Genomic DNA, 11,082 nt, shown 5'->3' on the forward strand with positions numbered 1-11,082 from the left:
ACAAAAAATCACACCACATCCCAAAAGACTAGCCACTTACCCCAGATCAGTTGGCACTCCAGATCTTACACCAAAGACAACTCTGGCAGCCAATTCTGTAGGAAACTAACTATAAGTTTATTAGCTAAGAATAGGAAATGAGTTATTGAGAGGTTAAAGCAGGTAAAATATATTAACAGATGAGTCACAGTTTGCAATTTCATAAGATGTTAATGATGTAATAAACTGCCAGTTTCCCAGAAGTCTTTCAGGGTACCCAGATAGTCTCTGGGGATCTCTGGTTTGCATCTGAAACACTTCCCTGGAACAGTCCAGTCAGAGATTTCTTTGAATCCATATTTATAGTTTCTTCATATAGAAAGCAAGCTGACAGTCTCTATCCACATGGGCTTTTCCTTTGATGACGGTGAGTGAGGAATGCACCTAGTCTTTTGACCTCTGACCATGATATATAATGGCCACTTGCTTTGAAATTAGCATTCCATGTTTAAGACCTTACCTAGTGTTTCACAAGATTTCTTTGATGGGTTGTTTAGTTGCAAGAGTATACATAAGGTAAATGTTTGCTATTACATTATTACAGGAACAGATAAGTGAAAACATGCAAATAACATCCCATTAGTTTTCATGAAGTTTAAATACACAATACGCTCTTATACAACTGAACATTACTTTGATCTGCACTGATACACAAGTGAATTGATTCTACATCCTAGCATGACCTAGTTTGCCACCATCACATCTACATGTACCTACAATGAAGAAATAACATTAAATTCAAGATAAAATTGAATGCAGTGATCGTGAAAGGTGCCAGATTGATAGTCTCAGAAACTGAAACTTCTAGTATCCACAGAATCAAATCCAGTATGTAGAAGTGCAAGATACCCCATCAATATGTGCCAATATTGTTCTGAAATATGAGGAAAATGTAGTCTCTCTTGATACTACTCTGCTGAGAGTATAAAAAGAGTTGGCAATTATGGTGGAGCTTTCTTCAGAGAAACCTTCCCACTGGGAACTCTGAGATCACCAAAGATTACACACAACACATTTGGACAGCTGCCAGACTGTGATGTCTTATTCACTACTCTTCTGAGACAGAAAATTACTGGTGAGCAAAATTTGTCAACTGAACTTTTTTCTCCATGTATTTTAATGTCTCGTTTTAAAAATCTGACTGGTTTTTGCCTTCAGAAATTACAAAGTAGTATTACCATCCTCCCCTTGAGATCATTATCTAATATAGTAATAACACATGTAGAGCAGCAGCTCAGTGAAGAAAGGGTATGGAAAATGTTCTGGTCAGGCAGTAACATGTACTGGGGAATGGAGTAGCAAGTAGGATAAATGCTTTTTCTAAGACAGGTTTAAGCCAAGAAGCTGACAGTTGAAAGACTGTACCATGGTGCTGAGCCATGTGTTCAGCACAATCGGAGAAAACATTACTTCCTGCAGCTTACATTCCAGTGAGGCTTTCTGTCCAAGTAAGGACCTGGCCTGTCCCTGCTCAGCTTGAGAGAGAAAATTAACACCCAAACTGTATGCCTAAAAGCGTTTCAGTTGTTACACCATCCCCATTCACCTCATCCATTTCTGCAATCCCATCCATAGAATATTTTCCTGCCTGCAAATTTGTAATTATCACCAATTGCTACATTCTTTATAAATTAGAGTTATAAAGGGGGTGGGGGGCAACTTGCCTAAAAATGTTTGACTTTTAATGTGTAAAGAAAATCTGGTATGATGAAATATAAGGGCCAAGTAGACTAGATATTAAAAATAACCCCTTGCAGAAATACTGCAGTTTGGGAAGAAACGAGAGTGGGAGAGAAGAAGAAGGAACCTTTGCGTTTTCTGGTGCCAGAAATCATTGCGAGATATCATATCACCTGATATCCCCATTTAATACATTTCTACTGTGACGTTTGAGCATGTCAAAGAGCTTCCAAAACAATTAATTACTGTTCCCAAAACATTTATGGGACAGGAAAGTATCCCTATTTTACTGATGGGGAAAACTAGGGCAGAAGTCTGTTGAAAACCAAACCCTGAACTCCTGACTACCAGTTCTGTGTTTTAACCACAGAATCATTCTTCCTGTCTTATTTATTGCATGATTTCTAAATTATTTTGAACTCTCTGTGGATATTCCTTGGTCTTATTGTCTTAAGAGCAAGTAATATCTTATCTGACATTGAAGGATGCAACTACAACTGAGCATCTCCCAAAAGAGCATCACAGTAAGCTGGTGCTCCAATTTTTTACCCTGCTTCTGGGTAGTCTTAATTTCTTTCTCCCCTCCTGTTATGGCTGTTCTTGCTTTCCTCTTCCCTGCTTTATCTTCTTATTTTTTCTGTTGCAGTTGGGAGAGAGCTGTCAAAGAAGTGAATTTTACATTTCATTCAGAACAGAGAGATTTTTAGTTGTCTTCTGGTAATTAACTCCAAAGCACTAGCCCAGTTGCTAGAGCCCTGCTAATCCATCGATAACTAACTACATCTGCGGACCATGTTTGCGGATCACAGATCGGATGCAGACACACATTTTATATCCGTGCAGGTTCTACCGGTTGCCAAGAAAGCTTTATTGCCTGCTGAGATGGACAATTTTTTAGTTCTTGGGGAACACAGCTGCCAAGAGAGATTATCATTTTCAAAACTGAGGTGGTGGTGTGGGCCAATTTAGTGAAGAACCTTGAAGATTAATACTAATATTTAAAATTTGTTCCACTATTCTATGAAGAGCTATGTAGTGAGCGGAGCACTAAGTTGATATGCTCTTGGTAACTTCTGTTGCTCAAGTGGGGAGCTCTGGCATTCTGGAGTAAAGCATTTTTTAAATGTTGAAACGTTTGTACCTAGTGTAGTGAGTTGCAATAGCCCAGGCTAGAGTTAGTCTGATTTTTTGAGAATTATATTTTAAAAGCATGTGTCTTGCATTTGTAGGAAACTTGTACTGCAAGGAATTGGCACATGACCAGATACATCTGTAGGTTACTACTTATAACTGAGAGATGAATAAATATTATTGACACTGGTTTCTTTTAGCTGGATTATGATTTCCTCTAAGAAGTTTTCTTTATATAGTAAAATGACATGTTTTTGTGAGTATTACCAAATCATCTTGGTAACTGTCATATCCAAAAAGACTGTTCCTATAACTAGAATATTTATCTTAAAGGAGCATTAGGCTATCTCTCCATGTGCTTGTCTTAAGGAATAAGTTTAAAAGTATAATTTCAATTACAGTTTCAAGTGTAGCAGGAATTAATATAATTCTAGAAGCACTGTCTTACAGTATTATCTTAAGGGAGTCTTTTTTCATTACTTCAGTCCTGTCAGTCACTCATTTATTACTTTAACATTTAGGAATGTCAAGTCAGATAAATTTATGATTAAATTCCTTGTGAGTGGTAACTTCCAGTTTGTAGTATTGATTGCTAGCTTCCACGTTTACTAGTTAGAAGCTGTCTTGTGAAGTTAGCTCATGAAAATATAAAGCTACACTGATTTACACAAAATCTCTTTATCATATGCCCTGCACACCTTCCTACGCTTGCTAAATTCTAGCAAACTAAGCCCTGCCCCAAGTTTACAGCTCAAGCCCCTTCCTTTTCTTCACCATCCACTGACAGCTAATTCCATCCTAGCCATGTCCCTCTACAATCACACGTGGCTCCACCTGTTCCTAAATTGTACCTCCTTTTCCCTTCCCTATGGTCTTTGGGGGGGGGGGGGGGGGGAAGAACTGTAGCAGGAGGGAACTATCCAGAGCCTCCAGCCACTAGGAGCAACTGCGGAAGCAGACAAAGGTGGGGCTTTTGGACCTTCAGTGAACTTTTTAGTTTTGCCTGGACTTTCTCTGCCCTTTACTGATCAGCTGTTTTTTTCCAACCTTCTATCTCCTTCAGTCTTTTAATCTCTGCTTTTCTCCATGCCTGCCCTTCTTACTTTCTTCTCCTATACTCCTGTCCCCCTCAATATCCCGTCTGTCTTTGCTTTTCTTTGCATTTAGCTGATCCCCTCTTAATGCCCTCCTCCCGTGCTGTGATTCCCTGAATTGAACTCCTTTCCTTGTAGTCCATTTTAAGTATAGTTTTGCTCCTTTTAATTGTTTACTACTTAAACATTATTCTTATTACTCTTATACTCTTCCACTTCATCATTTACCTTTGTTATCATTGTGCAGATGCATATCACTGTGCTATTTAATTTATATTTTAATACTTACTGAAAATATGTATAAGTAAATAGTTGCTAGTAATCTTAGCAATGACATCTGTGTTTCTCATATACCACTTGCTATGTTTTTACTGTGATTTTTAATTTGGAATTTTTAATTCTAACTTTTTATTTTTATGGCACAAGTTTATTCTGTTGGATCTGTTGGATTCTGAAGTCTGTGTGACTTCCAGTTTGACTGATTTCCTGGCCTAGTGTCAAAACTTTGTTTTCATTTGATCCACCAGTGGCGATTGCCTTTTGCAACTGTTATTTTGCCTCTCAATCCAGCCCTTAGTGCTTTTTCGCATGTCACTTTTTGTGTGTAGAACTTGATTCTCAAGTATTCAATAAGGGCAGTACGCTGTCTCATAGTAAATCCTTCTCAAAGGCAAAAATCTACTGTAATTTTTGCTGAACATAAGAACAGCCACAGTGGGTCAGAACAATGGTCCATCTAGCCCAGTGTCCTGTCTTCTGACAGTGGCCAATGCCAGGTGCTTCAGAGGGAATGAACAGAACAGACAATCATTGAGTAATCCATCCCCTGTTGTCCACTCCCAGCATTTGGCAGTCAGAGGTTTAGGGACACCCAGAACATTGGGTTGCATCCCTGATCATCTTGGCTAATAGCCACTGATGGACTTATTCTGAGGAACTTATCTAATTCTCTTTTTAACCCAATTATAGTTTTGGCTTTCACAACATTATGAATACACGTCTACAACTCCAACATAGCTTGACAACCACAAGAATTCAAAAATCATGAGTTATACATCCTCAAGTCATGACATCTTTTCAAAAATAAATGATATTGGGTTCTTTTTATGTGCTTCTTTCTTCCTGAGCCTTTAGGGTATAGTAGGCTTAGTTCCACAAAAGCAGGAGCCTAAACACCTGAAAGAATCTTGGCCTAGACTCATATTTTTCCTGTTACCTCTCCCCCACATTTCATATACCTGAGGCCATATCTACACTACTAACTTAAGTTAACTCAAGTTACATCAGCATAGAGTCACCACAGTTAGTATGTCACTTGTGTGCATGCCTACTTGACTCTTTTCTGCGGTGAGTGTACTTACCAGAAGTGCTTGTATCGATTCACAGTGTGGTGCACCATGCGTAGGTATCCCACTGTGCAACTCATCACTGTCCACTGCACTGTATTTTGGGAAGTTTTGGCAACGCATGCTGCAGCCCAAATGGGTCGTACAGGAGTGGCTGTGATCATGGGATCAACTTTCCATAATGCAATGTTCACCATCCCCTAATTTTATACATATTGCATATGTAAAATTATAATTTTGCCCCTTTTTTCCTAACTCCCACAAACCCCCATGGCCCTCCTCATTTTCAGTCATCTCTGACAGAAGCATGGAGCCTGCACAGCTCTGCGTTATTGTCATGAGCATGTGCACCCTGAGCTTGCAAATCTTGCAGTATTTGCAGAACTGCAAGAAAAGAAGGGAGTTGATTCCATGCAGAACAAATTGCTGTGGGACATAGCAACAACCAATTCAAACTTGTTGGTGGCATTCCTAGAGCAGCTATAGGTGGTGGAGTGCCAGTTCTGGCCCCGAGAAACAAGCTCCAACTGATCGGATCGCATCGTAATGCAGGTTTGGGATTATGAGCAGTGGGTGCTGCAGAACTTTTGGATGTGTGTGCCGAACTTGCCAAAATGAGGGCTGAACTGACCATAGAGAAGCAAATACAGATTGCACTGTGGAAACTTGCAACACCAGATTGCTACCAGTCAGTCAGGTGTCTCAACCAGGTTTGCCAACTTTCTACTCTCATAAAACTGAACACCCTTACCCTGCCCCTCCTCTGAGCGCCCCCCTCCATTCCCCCTCTCTCTGTTGCTTGCTCTCCACACCCTCAATTGCTCATTTTCACCAGGCTGGGGCAGAGGATTGGGGTGCGGGCTCTGGCTGTGGGTGCGGGCTCTGGTGTGGTGCCCGGGATGAGAGATTTGGGGCACAGGAGGAGGCTCCAGGCTGGGGCTGAGGAGTTCAGAGAGTGGGAGGGGGCTTTGGCTGAGGGTGCAGTCTCTAGTCTGGGGATGAGGGATTTGGGGTGCAGGAGGATGCTCTGGGCTGCAATCGAAGGGTTCAGTGAGCAGAAGGGGGTCAGGGCTGGGTCAGGGGGTCGGGGCGCAGGGGGGGTGAGGGCTCTGGCTGGGGGGTGCAGACTGTCATGTGGGGCTGGGGATGAGGGATTTGGGGTGCAGGAGGGTGCTCCAGGCTAGAATCAAAGAGTTCAGTGAGCGGGAGGGGGATCAGGGCTGGGTCAGGGGGTTGGGGCACAGGGGGGGGTGAGGGCTCCGGCTGGGGGTGTAGGCTCTCATGTGGGGATGAGGGATTCAGGGTGCAGGAGGGTGTCTAGGCTGGGGATGAGGGGTTCAGAGTGCAGGAGGGGGCTCAGGGCAGGAGGGTGTAGTGTGAGGGCTCTGGTTGGGGGTGCAGACTCTGGTGTGGGGCCGAGGATGAGGGATTTGGAATGTAGGAGGGTGGGACCGAGGGGTTCGGAGGGTAGGAGGGGGATCAGGGCTGGGGTTGGGGCATGGGAGAGGGTCAGGGTGCAGCGCTTACCTCAAGCAGCTCCCAGAAGCAGCAGCACGTCCCCCCTCTAACTCCTACAGGGAGGCATGGCCAGGTGGCTCTACACGCTGCCCCATCTGCAGGCACCGCCCCCACAGCTCCCATTGGCAGCGGTTCCCGGCCAATGGAAGCTGCAGAAATAGCGCTTGGGGCAGGGGGAGTGTGCAGAGCTCCCTGGCTGCCCCTACATGTAGAAGTCGGAGAAAGGACATGCCGCTGCTTCTGGGAGCCACGCGGAGCCTCGGTCGGTAGGGAGCCTGCCTTAGCCCCGCTGCGCCACCGACCAGACTTTTAATGGCCTGATCAGCAGTGCTGACCAGAGCTGCCAGAGTCCCTTTTCGACCAGGCGTTCCAGTTGAAAACCGGACACCTGGCAACCCTATTCTCAACTAAATACGAAGGGGGATAGATTTCTTTATTATAAGTATTTAACACACATTGTAAAAGACCATTCCCTGTTCTGTGGCCTGTTAGCACCTCTCCAGTCATAGGACAACAAACCAACCGTAGTGGGTTACAAACTGTTGTCTCTTACAACTTTCTTAAGTTATCATAGCAATTTTTATGAGTTGATGATTGTGATAGCCCCAAACATGTGAGGACACATTCTCATAGGCTGCAAGAAAGATGTTTTCAACTCACATAACTCCGTGATATTGTGTGTCTACGCATGTTCAGAGTGCAGAGCTATCAGTACCGCAGAAACAACCAGAAATAGGATGTGGTAGTTATTAGACATGCTTTTTTTTTCTTTTTTTTTTTTGGTATTTGCATAGACAGTTTTTGTCGTGGGCAATCTATCTGGCAGGTCATTCCCTGTTTATTCACTTAATAGCTGAGTCAATCAGGTTTCATGGGGTTGGAAATGTTATAAGTAGATCATCTTAACACAGCCATATCACATTAGTGGCTCTTCTTCCCTGCAGGAGCAACCATGTGTCTTGAAAGAGGATGAAAGAGCTGCCAGAGTGATCCCAGAGAATATCATCCTGGATAACCACTTGGATCTGGGCCTGCTATGAGCAGGCAAAGGTCCCGCCTACAGCCATCGTGAGAGCCCACTTTAGAAGAGCCCAGGCTTCATCAGCAGTATTCCTCATGCAGATACCAATCCAGGACATCTGCAGGACTGTGACATGGTTGTCAATTCATGCCTCACTATGCCATCACCCAACAGGCCCATAACGATCCCAGTTTCAGTAGAGCAGTGTTGCAATCAGCACGTCTGTGAAATTTGAGCCCACCTCTGGGGATACTGCTTCTGAGTCACCTAGCATGGAATCGACGTGAGCAAGCACTCTAAGAAGATAAAACAGTTACTAACCTTTTGTAACTGTTGTTCTTCAAGATGTGTTGTTCATGTCCATTCCAGGACCCACCCTCCTACTCCTCTGTCGGAGTCACCAGCAAGAAAGAACTGAGAGGGTATGAGGCTGAGGGTGTCCCTTATACCAGCACATAGTGCAGGGCTCCAAGGGGCGCTCTGGCCGGCCCTATGGATACCTCTAAGGGAAGAAAAATCTCTGGCAACTGTGCTCGTGGTGCACGCATACATGGAATGGATGCGAGCAACAGATTTTGAAGAACAAGAGTTATGAAAGGTTAGTAGCCATTTTCTTTGCTATGCAGTTCAGTGGGGCCATGACTTCAACACCAATATGTACACTGGTTAGTCAGTTTTTAAAGTAAGTAAGAAAGAGCACATGGGGTCTTAAAAAGAAAAGGGTGGTAATCCATCTTACATAACTTATTTGTAACAGTAAGGATCCCTTCCATGTATGTATTTATGAACTACATTACGTTCTTTGTGTGCCACAATGATTAATACATTAAAAACTTGCTTAAATGTCAACAGGTACAAGCCATCTCATCAGTAGTTTCCATTAGTGTTCTGTCAGGCAGAGCAAGACTAATGAAACTGAAGAAATGTTATGTTTCAGTGCCCATGCTTTCATGCCCAACATGGGTAAAGCACATTTTCATAAAGGTAGATAAGCACAGACTTAAGAAACAGCAAATACAATGCTAAATTGGGGAATGAGTGATAGTAATAATGTAACTGAAATTGAGAAATACAGTATAATTTACACTGCATGGTTTGTTTCATTGGCAAGTATAACTGCATTCTTAATTCTTTTTTCAATGAACACAGAGTGGAATTATGCAAAGTGATATATTTTTGCTTCCTTTCAACGCACCAACTCATCAGGTTATTGTGGTAAGATGTTTTCCATGGTTATACTTTGGGATTCTATGCACTAAATGTAGTACTACGTAACAGGTTTCAAATACAGCTGTATAGCAGTGTTATAATTTTTATTATGGGTTTTCGATACAGTTTAATACATACAAATGAAAATGGAACTTCAGTGTAAGTCTTGAAATTCTGAGGATTGAAGTTTAAAAAATAAAATGCTAGTGTGAAGTGTTATGTTGGTAATGTAAAATTAAAGAATATAGTCTGTAGTGTTTTAATCAAGGAATTCACAATATGATTTTATCTTGTGTGTTATTCTCATTTATTATGTTTCACTATCTGCATGCAATGTTTTGAAAAATCATAATAAAATTGTTGAAATTATCATATTACCAATAACATATGCATATGTATTTACACTTAGAGACAACATTAATGGAAACAAAAGAATTGTTAATAATTAATCCCTTGTGAGAGGAGACAACATAAGAAAGAGCCTCCCTGAGGAATTGGAGGTGATTTTTTAGATACTTATTTTCATAGTTTACATGTAGTGTTAGTGTGAAACTATTTTCAGTAAATGTAACATAAATGAAGATAATATCTTCCTGATATTAAGAAAGAAAAATGGAAACAGCACATATCTGTACTCACTGTGCTTAATAATGGACATTGAGTGAACTTGTGTGATTTGAGCATGGCTAACTGCTTCACTGAATGTGGGCACAAAACACTAGCATCTAGCATGAGTGAGAAAATATTATTAGCAACCCGGGCCATAGCAAATCGATATATAACATAAGTCTCTGATATGATAATATGAAACTAAGTGTGTATATATATATATATGAGCATTAAATCACTGCAACCGTTCAGTAAATAGGGGGTGCAGGCTCTGAGGTGGGGCCAGGGATGAGAGGTTTGGGGTGCAGCAGGGGCCTCCGGGTTTGGGGGGGGACTCAGGGCTGGGTTGGTGCTCGGGGTTGGGGCGCAAGCTTACCTTGAGTGGCTTCTGGTCAGCAGCAAGCAGGGCTAAGGCAGGCTCCCTGCCTGTCCTGGCTCCACGCTATGTCCCAGAAGCGGCCAGCAGGTCCGGCTCCTAGGCAGGGAGTCAGGAGGTTCCATGTGCTGCTCTCGCCCGCAGGCACCGCCCCCCCAGCTCCCACTGGCCATGGTTCCTGGCCAATGGGAGTGCGGAGCCGGTGCTCAGGGGTGGGGGCAGCGCACGGAACTCCGTGGCCACCCCCCTCCGCCTAGGAGCTGGCTGCTTCCAGGGCGCAGTGCAGAGCCAGGACAGGCAGGGAGTAGCCTGCCTTAGCACCACCGACCGGACTTTTAACGGCCCAGTCGGCAGTGCTGATCGGAGCCACCAGAGTCCCTTTTCGACTGGGCATTCCAGTCGAGAACCGGATGCCTGCCAAGCTCCAGGGCTGGGGGCGCTAGCCTGGGGCAGGGGCCAGCGGCTGTGGTGGAGGTTGGGCGGGGCCTCAGGTGGAAGGGGTGGGGCGGGGGGCTAGCCTCCCCCAGTCGGTGGTTCATGTGCTGCCCATTATTTTAATGTACATTTCAGTAAAGAACAAAGTGTTAACACTCCATCTATAAATATGTTCAGATGCTTGTTTTTGAAAAAAACATGGAAAGGTAGAGTAAGCTCTTCTTGTTTATATACCTTGTTACAATAATCAAGTTTTTAAACTTTTAAAAATACCTCTCTTTATTTGTGTCCACATTGACAATGGAGATTTCAAAACAGTAGCAAATTGTAAAGAGCACCATCATGGTTTGCAACCTCTCATCCTTTGTCATCTTCTGGGCCAGGGCCAGCTAGCTTGTGACAAATGCTTGGTGCCCTGTCAGAATTTGCTACCCCGGGACCCATGAGAAAGGGCGAGGTAGCAAACAGTGACACAGCACCTTGATGCCTCAATAAATGCTACGGGTAGCAAAACCTGCCCCCTACTTAGCCCTTTTTAAGGCTAGCCCGGCCCTGAGGCGGGGCATTGTGATTGGTCAGTTTGAACGTCAGCTCAGCGGCCCATGCAACAACAGGGAGCCAACG

The sequence above is a fragment of the Chelonia mydas genome, chromosome 2 (assembly GCF_015237465.2).
Source record: "Chelonia mydas isolate rCheMyd1 chromosome 2, rCheMyd1.pri.v2, whole genome shotgun sequence".
NCBI lineage: Eukaryota > Metazoa > Chordata > Testudines > Cheloniidae > Chelonia > Chelonia mydas.